This window comes from Piliocolobus tephrosceles, chromosome 11 (assembly GCF_002776525.5).
Source record: "Piliocolobus tephrosceles isolate RC106 chromosome 11, ASM277652v3, whole genome shotgun sequence".
Taxonomy (NCBI): Eukaryota; Metazoa; Chordata; class Mammalia; order Primates; family Cercopithecidae; genus Piliocolobus; species Piliocolobus tephrosceles.
The window spans coordinates 109,341,421-109,354,051 of NC_045444.1; the positions used below are offsets into that span (position 1 = coordinate 109,341,421).

The 12,631-nt window shown below is 43.9% G+C and overlaps 1 protein-coding gene across 1 annotated transcript in view; it reads left to right on the forward strand.

Moving 5' to 3' along the window:
• Positions 1-545: 545 nt before the first annotated feature.
• The window catches only part of ACSL3 (acyl-CoA synthetase long chain family member 3), an 81,283-nt gene continuing 69,197 nt past the window's right edge, over positions 546-12,631 (forward strand). Inside the window, exon 1 of the mRNA XM_023222241.1 lies at positions 546-870. The gene's annotated coding sequence lies outside the window, so the exon portion shown is untranslated. The remainder of the gene's footprint in view (positions 871-12,631) is intronic.

Consider the following 12,631-nt stretch of genomic DNA (forward strand, 5'->3'; position numbering starts at 1 on the left):
TGCTGAGTGAGTGCTTTCAGGGGAAAACGGCTTATATGCAAGGTTAAGTGCGGCCAAAACAAGAGAAATGATAATGGATAAGCTTTGAGTTTTTGAGGCTCTTCTTGCCCCAGGCAGTTCCAAAAGCCATTTTATTTGGCAGGATTTGACAGCAATTTGTGCAAGAACAGGGTAACTAATCCAGTTAAAAGCGAAAAAGAATATGCATATTGTTTCATAATTTATATTGAAATTTATACAGTACAGCAGTAATTGTGCGTAATTTTTTTGTTTTTTGTTTTGGGTGGGGGGGTGTTTTTTTCCTGGAGGGACGCAGCTCCTGCAGACCCTACTGGGCTGGCCTCTCCTCCCACGTCCCTACCGCAGATTCCCGCTCCCCTCCCCCAGCCTCCGTTCGTCCTTCCCGGTCGACCCCGTTCCCGCCCCCGCCCAGCGCAGACTGCAGCCAGGTCCGGTCGGCGGCGGCTCCGCGGAATGACCCGTAGTAACCTCACCCCGCCCCGGGCCGCCAGCACCGCGCTCCCCGGCCGGAATTCGATAGGCCCAGCCCCGCACGCGCCACCGCCCGCGGGCCAATAGGCGGCAGCCTCTCTGCATATGCAACGAGTGCCGGCCGGGGGTGAGCGTCCCAGGCGGTTCCGCTCAACAGACGCTGCTCTGCCGGCGCCGGGCTGCGACACTGCCGTTGTCACCGCGGCCGGGGCCGGGACGAGGAGGCGGCGGACGGGGTCGCAGACGTTAGTCCCCTCGCAGTGCGGCCCCGACGGCTGCGCCAGGGTCCCCGGGCGGCGGCGCTGGGCGTGAATGCTCTGGGGCTCAGCCAGGCCTGCGTGGGCCCGAGGCCGCAGGAACCCGGACTCCGGCGTCGCGGTGAGTGCGGCGCGGGTTGTGGGAGCGGCGGGAGCCGGTTGGCGGTGCGGCCTCCGCGTGCGGTTCGTCTGGGCTGGAGGGGCGCCCCAGCCTCGGGGCCCGGGACCCCGACGTCGGCGCCGCACCTGGCCGCTGGGTGTGCGCGCTGGCAGCCCGCGGCGCCGGGAGCAGTGGCGCGCAGGGTGGGAGGCGGCCCGCTGGGGTCCAGGAAGCGGCTGACGTGGGGCCTCGGCCCTGAGCCCACGCGAGCCAGGAGCTGCAGAGCGAACGGCGTGGGGCGGCGCTGACCAGGCAGGGAGGATGCACTGCGTGCCTCCCGGCGCTGTGGGGCGGGGTGGGGAGGCCAGTCCCTTGAATTAGGGGGGCTCTGCCGCGGCCCCAGCAGTGAGGTGTCCGTGGGAGGAGACTCAGCCCTGCGATTTCGGAAAACCCTTGCTTGGCAGGGCGGGAGGGGCTGTTGCTGCGTGGGGTGAGAAGAAATCGGGTGCGTGAAGTGGGTCGACCTTGATGATTGGTTCTGGACACTATCGTGGTGGTGGGCCTGGGATTAAAACTGATGTTTGGGGTTGAGAGTTGCAGGTTTACTTTTCCTCAGGTGCGTTTTAATCACACACTGGTGATAGGTTGTGTAACTCGGGGACTGCTTACTACCAGCAATCCTGCGGGGTAGGCGTTATCAGGCTCGTTTCACAGAGGAGGAGCCCGAGGCACAGGTTTTCAAATGGTTTGCCCAGGAAGTCTGATATTAGAAAGTGTGCTGTAAGCTGTTATATAAAAGGCCCCTCGAAAATGAAAAGGCTGGAGGAATGTCTTTAAAATTATATGGAAGCTAGAAAGGCAATAGGCTTTGTGAACGAAATTATAGCTGAAAAGAATGACAAATAGCCGACATTTATTGAGCTTTTATTACATGCTACGCACTGTTCGGAGAGCTTTATGTACAGTGTCTTTACACGGTTAACAGCCCTCTGGGGTGGGGGTTATTCCCATTTTACAGCGGGAGAAACTGCAGATTGGACGTATTAACTTGCCTCACATCTCAGCTAGTAAGAAGCTGGGATTCAGACAGGCCTGTGTAAATCCAGAGCTCTTAAATCTAACCACTATATTTTGCTGCCTCTCCTTGGTGGCTGGCTGAATAAGTTTCCACAGTGGATTTTAGTCTGGGTGGCCAGGAGAGTTGTAGTTTGATGATACCTTCTTTCATGATCATCAACCGATTTTGTTTTTCCCCAAATTAGTTTTGAGAGTTGAGGGTGCTGCTGAGTTGCTCCTGAAAGTGTATTAGAAGAGTACTATAGGGGAGAGGTGGTGTGACATGGGAATCTTTTGCACAGACTTTATTTTGTTTTCTGGCATTTTTCTGTGCAGTTCCTCACACTTGGGGATGAGTAAGCCTTCTCTTGTCATTCTCGCGTGCGTTTTCTCTCTAGACTTTTCCTGATTTCTCGTTTGTATAAAAGGTATTTGTAGGATGACATTGGGTATAGGGGCAGAGTGGACCATTGGATCTAAGGGTCAAGGTGACAAGTCACGTCATATCTTTGGATCTCAGTTACTGAATTTGTAAGGCTTTAGACTCAGTGACTTAAAACTTAAATATTCTGAGGGTCTAAAATGTTCTCCTTGAAGGAAGAAAGAAAGAATGGGAGACATGAAGGACGCACAACTTATGAGGGGAAAATCATCCTCTGTCTGGTTTGGGGTGAGGGTCAGATCTGAAAGCCTCAAGATCTGTTTCATTTGCTTATTTGCTTCCCTGCTGGTTGGTTCCAGTTAAGTGACTGTTTCATTCCTCATTCGATTAATTGCCTCACCTAGAGCCATTTAATTTTTGTGATATGTCAGGCACATTATTAGGTGCTGGGAAGACAGCAGTGACTAGAGGGAAAAATAGACGAGAAGCAAATGGTCATACAAAGGAATAAGTGATTGCAAGTTTGATAGGTACGATGAAGGAAAGGTATTGTGTGAATGAGGATTGTGAGCAAGATTGTGATGTAGATGGAAATCTAGTCTAGGGAGCTGTTTTTTGAATTGATGTGGTGAGATTTTGCTAGAGGACAGTCTTGAAATCTGAGCCTGCAATTATGTACATAATGCAAGAGTTTGGGAAGTTGTGAGCAACAATAATTCTTTTCATTTTACAATGTCTTTCGTACTCTGAATGTCATCCCAGCTCATGTTGCAAGATACAAAAATGAAATAGGCAACTTTACAAGTTGTCATTCTGTCTGCCTTCAGGGTACTTAAAGCTTAAATAGTCCTCTAATACTTTCTACCACTCAAGATGAACTGTTAAGAGGGAGTAAGACTCTTATGTGAGATTTGGGCTTGAATATGGGATTTAGATTTTTTGAGGAAAGCTAGGCCAAGGATGATAGACTTTTAAATTAAGGAGCGTCATAATTAATGAAGAGTATCCGTTGTAGCATACGCTTCACAGGGTCATTTAACTTAAAAGTCTCACCTCTTACGAGATCATTTTTTGATGGCTGGATTGGGAAATACAGATAGTTAAAAATACATAAATGCCTCAGTTGAACATGTATGAAGCCAATACAAATAATACATTGCAGTATATTTACTTAAGGGCCATCTGCATGCAAAACACCGTCCTAGGGGTACCATGTGGAATAAATAAAAAAGATGAACTTGCCAAAGTTCCTCCTTTCAAAGAGATTTCAGTTAATGAATACTAATACTAAATGTTTTTTTTTTTTTTTTAATTTTTCAAAGTACTAGCGTATGTTGGCTCATTTGATCCTCTTAAGAGTCATATATGGTAAACAGAAATACTGAGAAAATGGAGATATAAAATTGTCAGGATATGGTGATAAATAGTAGATGGAGTGGAAGAAAGAGATGTTAAGTGATTACTAGGTTTCAGACCTGTGCAACTGAAGGGGTATGTGTGCTATTCACTGAGCTGGGGCTTACTGGTAGAGAACTGGGTTCTGGATATGGGAAGAGTGTGACTTTAGTTTTGAAAGTGTTCAGTTGGAGCTGCCTTTGAGGCCTTTATTGACGTGCTGGTTTAGTGCTCAGAATTGGGGTGGCCATTTACTATTTTGAAGCCCTCCATGTGGAGGCAAGAGCTCAAACCATGGGCATGGGTGAGATTGCCTATGGGGAGGCTATACAGAAGAGAAGGAGGCCTGGGATGGAGCTGGGCAGAGGAGGTTGCGCTGGCCAAGGAGACAAGAGTGGCCAGGAAGGTCAGAGGACAGCCAGAAACAGATGTCCCTGCAGGGTGATGAGTCAGTACTGTGGAATGCTCCTATGAGAGAAGAATTGAGAACCATCCATTGGATTTAGCAAGGTGAAGGTCATGGAGGTCACTGGTGACCTTTGAAAGAGATGCTGATCTGCAGGTAGGGGTGGAATGGGGAGCAGTGGGAGGTGAGGAAAACGGAGACAGTAAGTATAGGAAGCTGTTTCCAATAGGTTTGATTTCAGCATGTTTGAATGCTGCTGGGAAGGCTCTGTGGAGAGGGAGTGGTTGAATATAGACTAGAAAAGGGTTTGTGCAGAATTCCTAAAAGGATGGGGCTGGGATGGAACCCAAAGCACAACTAAGGCCCGTGTCTTCGCTGGGAGGAGGGACACCTCTCCCACAGTGGCAGAAAACAGGCCTGCAACTTACGGAGTCCTAAGCAAATGCCAAAAAATTGTCAAGAACTGTTAAATTTCTAAAAATTAGCCCAATTTTAGTTGACTCATGAGATAGTCTTTTAGAAAACTTTGCCACAAGAGCATTGTGTGATTGATTTAAAATGTGGCTCAGTCTTAATTTCATCCACCTCAATAGAGTATATATTTTCATCTGACTTTTGATCGTAATTTATTTATTTTCTGTAAAAGGAGACACTCTAAATGGTAAGTACTGTGATGCCTTCCTTACATGTTTATTTTTGGTTTCATTAGAAAAAAGCTTTCGGACTGTTTTTGTTTTCCTGACATCATAGGTGCCTTAATTCTTTTTATTTAAAGTTTAGCTTCTGTTATTATTGGAATATGTTTACTTACATATTTTTGATGTTTCCCATTTTGAAGGATAAAGAATTGGATGATTCGGTAGTTTCAATTGATCTGCTAATTTTTGTTTAGAATTGAAGATACTTAAATAACCAACTTTTTGGATAAGTCGCCTCCAACTACAGGTTTCTGCTTGTTTGTGAAGGTATTTGTTATTAAGTATTCATTCATTCATGTATTTATTTCGTGTCTGTTTTGCAAGGTACTCGGAATTTGGAAATGATTGAGCGAGTTCCTGCTCTTAAGGAGCTCACAGTTCACCACAGAAAGGAGGTGTATGAACAAATGATAGCATGGTGCAACAGAAGAAGACATATGAGCAAATATATTACAGGATAGTATAATCAGTGCAGCAGTGGAAGCTGTTAGGAAATAGAGAAAAAGTGCAGAGCGGGCACAGAGTAGGGAAGGAAAAGGGGAAACTTCTCAGTGGAGATGATAGCTGAACTAGGTTTTCCAAGATGAACTGGAGTTTTGCCAGGTCAACAGGGAGCCAAGAAATAGAATGTTTTACCTTGATTTTGGATCCTCAGTGTGTGTATGTATGTGTATGTACACAGATGTGTATGCATTGGAGATGTTAGAACACTACCAAAGAATATTGTTAGAAAAATTAAAAATTGCTTATCTTACTATCCTAACGTTGATTGCTCAAGCCATGAAAAACTGCACATTTTCCACTGTCCTGCCATGGTCAACTTTTCTGTCCCCTATTTGATGCAGAAAGTAATTGAACTTAATTATATTATTTGGATACAAAGCCTAGTTTTTGTTTTTCTGAATGAACAGTCTTTGGAATAAGGATAATAGCTGACATCTTTATAGGATACCGTGGCCAAATGCTGTTCTAATTTTTATCTCAGCCTTGCAAAATAGGTTCTTTTTTTTTTTTTTTTTGAGACGGAGTCTCTCTCTGTCACCCAGGCTGGAGTGCAGTGGTGCTGTCTCTGCTCACTGCAGGCTCCGCCTCCCAGGTTCACACCATTCTCCTGCCTCAGCCTCCTGAGTAGCTGGGACTACAGGCGCCGGCCACCACGCCCGGCTAATTTTTTGTATTTTTAGTAGAGACGAGAGTTTCACTGTGTTAGCCAGGATGGTCGCGCTCTCCTGACCTCGTGATCGGCCTGCGTCAGCCTCTCAAAGTGCTGGGATTGGTTTTTGAGCCACCGCGCCCTCCGGAAAATAGGTTCTTTTTATCATTCTAATTTTTACGGATGAGGAAACTGAAGCACAGAACAATGTAAGTGACTTGGGCGATTGTGTGCTAAATGTGTGCTGAATTTCATCCCAGGCAGTTTGGTTCCAGAGTCCATGTTCTTAACCTGGATGCTGCTTCTCCTCCCCGCAGTGACAGTTCCCTTGAAGTTCATATGAACCTCTGAAGTCATAATTGTGTAGGGAAAGGAGCTGTGATGACATTTAGGGGCAGTTTTATGTCTGGTTTAATTAACACAAAGTTGCTGCCCCAAATAAAACTGTCCCTGCAACCCCCACCCCCCCGGGAAATCATAAGGAAATTGATAGAATTTAACTAGAATTTTCTTTTTCTTTTTCTTTTTTTGAGACAGTGTCTCACTCTGTCGCCTGTGCTGGAGTGCAGTGGTGTGATCTCTGCTCACTGCAACCTCCGCCTCCTGAGTTCAAGCAATTCTCCTGCCTCAGCCTCCCTAGTAGCTGGAATTACAGGTGCCCGCCACCGTGTTTGGCTAATTTTTGTATTTTTAGTAGAGATGGGATTTCACCATGTTGGCCAGGCTGGTCTCGAACTCCTGACCTCGTGATCTGCCCATCTCAGCTTCCCAAAGTGCTGGGATTACAGATGTGAACCACCATGCCTAGAATTTTCTTTTTGGACATAATTCCTTAGGATGCTTTCCCCTTTAACCTTCCTTCACAGGAATTGTTATTGATTTTTTAGATTGGTATATAAAGGAATTTGGGATCCCATAGTCTGCTAGTTCCATTTTCTTTTCCTGTCTTTTAACTAAAATATAGACACACTTTCTGTATGTTTGAAAAATATTTCATAAAATTTAATCCACTTAAAGAAACCCATGGCTTTCCCCCAGATCTTACAGTTAACCACTGCTCTGAATTTGGTGTTTATTATTCCTGTGTATTTCTCTGCAGCTTTATTACACATGTGTGTTTCCTTAGACAGTGTATAGTATTGTTTTGTGTATTCTTAAACTTTATATAGATGGTACTGCATATACTCTTGTTCAGCATACTGTTTATTTTACCCCCACTCAAAATCACTTATCAGTGTGGTTTCATGAATTGAGTTTCAACTCATTTCATCAGTGTGGGTTCATGTAGATTTATGTCATTTATTTCTACTGTGACAAGTTTTAGTACATTTTAGGTCTATACCATATTTATTTCACCTTTGCTCTGTTGATAGACTTTTAGGCTGTTTCCATTTTGTTGTTGTTGTTGTTATTACAAACATTGTTACCGTAAGTATTATTGAGCGCAAGTCTTTGTCTATTTTAATTTTTGACACTGTAGTTAACCTGTGCTCCTTTTTCTTTATTCTTTACATTTTTGTCTCGGCCTTCCTCTGATCTTATCATTATTTGACCTAAGGTACCATTCTTTGTCCATTATACTTAAAGTACAAAACTATAATGGGCACTTTTCCTCTGAGGCTCTTTTTGGTAACCTATATTTTAGTTAACTTTCTTTGCTAAGTTAACTTTTTTTAACTTTTTTTTTCTTAATAAAATATCTTAAAATAGAGAAATATCTTAGTACATATTTTACAGATACATATTATTTTACTTCTAATTCTCTGCATGACTGTAGGCATAATTCACGTGTACCCTTTCTCTTGGGAAATGTTTCTGTGTTAATGTACATTTGATTTAGCTAATTCTGTGTTTTAGTGTTTGTTTCCTTTAAATATTTTCCTTTAAATGTAGTGTACTTTTTTCATTGCAGTTTGGTGGGTAGGAACATGGGCTCAGAGTTAAGATTGCTTGGATTTGAATCCTGGCTCTTTTTAGCTATGTGTCTTTGGGCAGTGTATTTAATTTCTGTGTCAATTTCTTCATCTGTAAAATGGAGATAATAATAGAAATCTACCCATAGATTGTTGTGAGATTCAAATGAGGTGAGTGTTTGGCATAGTCATTACTCAATACATACTATTTTTATTAGTTTTATTTCCTGTTAGAGTATGCAGTATTTTCTTTCTAAGTCTACTCAGTTTGTGGTGTTGCCTTCTTTTTTGAAGCAGCATTTTAACCCATACATCTGTGATTCAAGGAAATGTCTGATGTATTATAACTGTTTGCTAGTGGAGATTGGGAAGAGATATTGTAAACTGTGGCAAATTGTAAGTTGAGGGACGTTAACTAGAATTTGTTATATTTTAACATCAATAATTTAGGATTTGGCTGGGCATGGTGACCTTTAACTCCGCATTTTGGGAGGCTGAGGCGGGCGGATCACCTGAGGACAGGAGTTTGAGTCCAGCCTGGCCAGTGTGGCGAAATCCCATCTCTACTAAAAGTGCAGATTAGCTGGGTGTGGTGGTGGGTGCCTGTAATCCCAGCTACTTGGGAGGCTGAGGCAGGACAATTGCTTGAACATGGGAAGTGGATGTTGCAGTGAGCGGAGATCACACCATTACACTCCAGCCTGGGCAGCAGAGGGAGACTCTCTCTCAAAAAAAAAAAAAAAATTAAAAAAAAAAATGAAACATTTTATCCTGTTTCATTTTTTTTGAAATATGTATAAAGCACATTGAAAGTCAGGAGGCGGAGCTTGTGGTAAGCCGAGATCGCGCCACTGCACTCCAGCCTGGGCGACAGAGCGAGACTCAGCCTCAAAAAAAAAGAAAGTGGGTTGACATGGTGAAATTCTCAGATAATTACCAAGGGTCTACTTGTTAGTTTTAAATACCTTTTGTAATATGATCCTGATAATGATTCAGATGGTGTTTCTATGTATATTATCCTATATCATCAACCTTGTGTTGATGGAGAAGAAACCAAGGAACCATTGCCGTCCAAGGAACCATTGCCGTCCGTGTATGTAAAGCGTGATAGGTAAATTTGAGCAAGTGACTTAACCTTTCTCTGCCTTCCATTTCAATTTCTGTAACATATTTCAATTCTTACCTCACAAAGTTATCATGACTTATGTTAGTTGCTTTCTTCATCTCTCTGGCTCACCTGTCTTGTCTTGTAATTTCCTTTTTTCCTGTTTTCCCTATGTATATTCTTTCTTCCTCTTTGTCCCTTCTCTGCCCTTCACAAGTAGTTTTTTGATAAATGGCAACAAGACATTCTGAATTCAGTGTGTGAGTGAACCCATTATATTAATAAAGATACGCGTTATTTACAGGGGACTAGGAAATATTAATTCTGTAAGGACAAGCGATTTTAGGCCATACGAAGTTACGGAGGAGATGTTGTAAATGTTAAATGAGCAGTATAGAGGACAGAGAGCTCATGTTTTGCCAAAGTAGCGAGGGAATGGTCAGCTGAGCAAAATGAGACTAATGTTAGAGTTGAAGAAAGATTTGTGAGGAAGGTATTCACATTGGATGTCCAGGGGGCGGTGGAGTTTGGAAGACTGGCAGATAAAACTGAGCCATCAGCTGCTTAGGAGGACTCAGGAAGCTGTGAGGATAAATCACATCCCGTGGGGAAGAAAGGAACACTGACTTGGAGGACAAAAACAATTAAGACCTAGCATAACCTCTTTATTTATTGATTAAACTCAGAAAGTAGTTGTTGAATGAATTAAAGCTTCTAGGAATAGGAAGGGAGAACTAGCAGCTAGCAAATGAAGAGAGTGAGTTGTTGCAGGAAGAGCTTTGAAGGTCTGGCCCGAGTTGTTTGTAACCCTGCCGTTGAGACTGGTGGTGTGGCATTGTGTGTGCCATTTAGTCTGACTGGACTTCTGGTGTTTTTTTTTTTGTTGTTGTTCTGTAATCCTTGCTTGCTTTTGGAGGATGGAGAGGGATCTGCTTCTTCATCATTGTTCTTTTTTACCTCCTTTTCCCCCTCTTTTACTTGACTCAGGATTTTTGTTACCCATGCCATATTTATTTTTTAGGTGTCTTTTACTTTATCAGTTAGCTTTGTGCATTTCCCCATGTATTCATTGATGTGTTTACTATCTGGAATTCACTGGGGTATTTGCATGAGTCTCTTCCTCTTTTGACATCTCAATAAACAGGATTCTCATGGAAACCATCTCAGAGGCAGTGGGCAGTAAATAGATGGAGTGAAAGATGAGGCAGAACTGTTTCTCTGATGTTAGGAGCTTACAAGCATTCTATATTGAGATGTACAATTGGTTAGCAAATAATTACAGAAGAAAATGAGTGCCGTAAGAGAGTGCCCTAAGGGGTCAGCGGATGAGTAGAGAAGTTCAGGCTGGGGTTAGGGCCAGTGGAGGTTTGGGTATCAGAGAATGCCTTATCAATATAGATGCTAAGAGACAACTAGACTTTGGATGTATGCAGAAGAATAAAGGATATTCCAGGTAGAGCTAACGGCAAAGTGAGCAAAGGCAGAGAAGACAGGTAAAGGAGGCAGAGAGGTGGTTGGAATTGATTTGTATGTAGTGTGTGAAGTAGAGAGTTGGAAGGTGAGAGTTGAAAAGTAAGCTGACTTCAAGTTGTGGAGAGCCTTAAGTACTTGGCAGACGAGTTTGGAATTTTTTTTTATTCCTTCTTTTTTTTCCCCCCTTTTAGACAATGAGGAGGGAATTGAGATTCTTGAAGAGAGGATCGATGTGAAATACAGGTTATAAGGGAGTGGCTGGCAACGTGGCAACGTGGATGAAGGATGCATTGATGGAGGAGGGGGAGAGGGGACTAGAGACAGAGGAGTAACTAGGGATACAGTTGAATTCTGCCAGGTGACAGGAGTAAGGACCTGAACTGACAAAGAAAAGCATGAGAAAGGCCAGGAGGTCGGGGATGACAGAGGAAGCGGAACCATCAGGACTTGGCAACCGACTGGATCTTTGTAGGACCAAGTGAAGGGAATTTTACCAAATGCTTTTGAGTAGGTTCTAGAAATGGGAAGGTTCAGCTTTCCATTTGAGGTGGGAAAGGTGAAAAGCAGAGTGATGGTGGAAGATGTGGAAAGGAGAATTCAGTTACAAAAATTTTATTTTTAAAAATGCGAAGTGGGATAGCTGGGATCTACTCAAAAGAAGCCTGATGGGGGGTCATCTGGGTAGACAATGGTGAGATCAGGGAGTGGCAGAGAGTGAACAAAGTTCTGGACTTAGATGTTTATAGAACAAAGTGAGAAGTCAATGAAAGATACGTAAAGTGCTTCTCACTAGGGAAGAGAGTGCTTCTCAGTAGGCATTGTCTACGGAGGCCTCAGCTAAGGCTGGGTCTCACAGACATGTGGCATTGGTCCTGGCTGTGTAACTCTCCAGCTGGCAGCCTCGTGGGTAGAAGTGAAGAAAATGCAGTGAATCTGCAGGGAGCTGTTGTGTTTTAGAGCTCTGGGATAGTGAGTGCTCGGGAGTCCTCTAGGAAGGACATGGTTGTCACAGAAACATTGGTTCCTGGGGCTAGGTTTTCAGTGGGCAAGAGAAGCCACAAGGGAGTTGGTGGCCAAGATGGGGTGGGAGAGCAGGTCTAGTGGGTGAGGGGTTGTGGGGTTACTAACAGCCTATTCTCATTCTCTCCATTTTTAAGGCTTGAATTAGTTTTCTAATGATAGGAATCTTGTTCCTTTGGGACCACAGATGTGAATGTTATTTATTTATTTATTTTTTGCTTTTCTGCTTTATCCGTGGCATTGCTGCTCTTGTGGCATTCCCCCGCACCCCCGACTCCCTTGTTTTTGGGAACATAATAGTCACCATAAAAAAGGTGTATAATTCTAAGGAAAAACTGAAGTAGGGCAAATGCTCAACAGGGAAAAGTTCGCAATTTAGAATACGGGTATGCCTAAGGTTATAAAATAGATAATAGTACTAAGACAATTACTTTTTTTTTGGAAATGGAATTTCACTCTTGTTGCTCGGGCTGGAGTGCAGTGGCACGATCTTGACTCACTGCAGCCTCCGCCTCCTGGGTTCAAGTGATTCACCAGCCTCAGCCTCCCAAGTAGCTAGGATTACAGGCACCCACCACCACGTCCAGCTAATTTTTTGTATTTTTAGTAGAGACGGGCTTTCACCATGTTGGCCAGGCTGGTCTTGAACTCCTGACTTCAGGTGATCCACCTGCCTTGGCCTTCCAAACTGCTGTGATTACAGGTGCACCTGGCCGACAATTACATATTTTTTATAGAAAGAAAATAAAAGTATCTTAGGAAAATTCAAATAAATTATTATTCTTAACATCTGTCATCCGTCCATCTGTTCGTCCATCTGTGTGATGGATGCTCCCACCGGGTACTTTGCTAGTGGACACCAAGGATAGAGTGATGAATAAGACAAATATGGGCCTTCCCTGGTGCATAGAGTGGGAAGATGAACATTAAGCAGTTCCACAAGTAATTATTTAATTACAGCTGCAATAGGTCCTGTGAAGGCAAAGTTGTAGGGTGCCAAGGGTGGGGAATGGGAGTAGGCTGTCTTGAAAGGCTTCTCTGAGGAAGTGGCATCCAGCTGATCTAGGAGAAGGGGGATGGTGGTGGGGCGGTGGGGTGGGGTGGCGGTGTGGCGGTGTGGCGGTGTGGCGGTGTGGCGGTGTGGCGGTGTGGCGGTGTGGCGGTGTGGCGGTGTGGCGGTG